Raw genomic sequence first — 1,774 nt, 5'->3', positions numbered from 1 at the left:
ATAAAAAGAATGGAATCAATATCACCGGTAACAACTCACTCATCTTGGAGTTTTTAAGTCTTCCTGTTTGTGCATGAGTGGTGTGCAGTGATGCACACTGAGGTTTTACTCAGAACTGCTCCCCTCAATGAGTTCACTCAGTTCGCATTAAGAGTGCTACAGACAGTCTTTTTTTTTTTGCATTGTACATCCGAAATTTTCTCGAAATTAAATATATGATACAATTTTTATTTTAGGGGACACGGTGACCGACTAGTTAGACCATCTACCTCACAGTTCTTAGGACCAGGGTTCAAATTCCGGCCTCGCCTGCGTGCAGTTTGCATGTTATCCCTGTGCCTTCGTAGGTTTTCTTTGGACAATCCGGTTTAAAAACATGCATGGTAGGTTAATTGTAGACTCTAAATTGTCTGTAGGTTTGTATGTGAGTGCAAATGGTTGTTTGTTTATATGTGCCCGGTGTTTGGCTGGTGACCAGCTCCGGGTGTACCCCGCCTCTTGCCCAAAAATAGCTGAGGTAGGCTCCGGCCTGTGACCCTACTGAATATACTTGTACAGAAAACGAACGGGTGGATGTTTCTTTTAGGGTTGCAATGATTTATTGAATAACTTGAATAAATCAGCTGTCAAAAAAATGTTGAAGCACATTCTCTGCCTCGAAGCTTTGCAGAAATTATTTTTCCACATGGACTAATGTTTCAGCAGTCACACACACACTAGTATGTAGAAATGAATTTGCTTGATGGCGGTGAGCCAAAAGGAAGAAGACTGTAAAAGACAGAGAATGTTTAAAGTTTGAGATGAGCAAAGAGCAATTTAAACCACAACAGCACATCCACAATTGCCACCGCAAGGGAACATATTGATTTTAGCTAATTTAGTTATAGCATATTTCCCCTGCAAATGGTCAAGGATAGACAGAGCTGCCGGTCAACTTTGAATCGGTTTATGGAACACACGTTCAGAAAACAACAACAACATTCATGCACACGGTGCCATGTCACTCATCACAGAAAGATAACAGCCAGCCAACTCTACTCCTAATCGCTGAAGCCCACATTACTCTCCAGGACCTACCTTTTAATCATAGAAAAGGTAGAATACACGATTGTTAACTTATTTGATGGGGGTCTTACAGCCACGCTACCCTGAGAACGCCCAATCTCGTCAGATCTCGGAAGCTAAGCGGGTTTGGCCCTGGTTAGTACTTGGATCGGAGACCGCTTGGGAATACCAGGTGTTGTAATCATCTCTCTTGGGCTAAAAAAAAAAAGCAGAGGGGTTGCGTAAGGAAGGGCATCTGGTGTAAAACTGTGCCAAACAAATATGCGTTTATCTGAGATGACACACTGTGGCGACCACTAATGGGACAAACCAAAAAGAAAAGAATAAACTTAAACTTATTTGATGGGAGCAGCCCCAATTTTTATGCAACTTTGATCCACGATTTCCCCCAAACATAAACAGTCCCTTTAAACACTCAGTTTCCAAATCTTACAACCTTCTGAGGTGGTGCTGTTTTTACCTTCAATAAATGGTCACTTGAATCATTCCGCAAGCATGTGCTTTATTTGCAGATCTTTCTTCTCCCTAATTATAGTTTTCTCCAAATATGTTTCCTTCAAATGTTTTTTTAAATCACACTGTGTGTGTGTGTGTGGTGTGTGTGTGTGTGTGTGTGTGTGTGTGTGTGTGCATGTGCTTAAGTGTGCATGGGTGCATGTGTTTGTACACATCAAGCGAACATAATCATTAAGAGCCTTACCTTGCATAC

At 41.5% G+C, this 1,774-nt stretch overlaps 1 pseudogene; it reads left to right on the top strand.

Moving 5' to 3' along the window:
• Nucleotides 1-1,130: 1,130 nt before the first annotated feature.
• Nucleotides 1,131-1,249, top strand: LOC133505462 (5S ribosomal RNA; annotated as a pseudogene).
• The last annotated feature ends 525 nt before the right edge of the window (nucleotides 1,250-1,774 follow it).

Source organism: Syngnathoides biaculeatus, chromosome 8, assembly GCF_019802595.1.
Source record: "Syngnathoides biaculeatus isolate LvHL_M chromosome 8, ASM1980259v1, whole genome shotgun sequence".
Lineage (NCBI taxonomy): Eukaryota > Metazoa > Chordata > Actinopteri > Syngnathiformes > Syngnathidae > Syngnathoides > Syngnathoides biaculeatus.
Note: the sequence above shows the minus strand (reverse complement) of the source record. Positions and strands in the feature narration are given on the sequence as shown.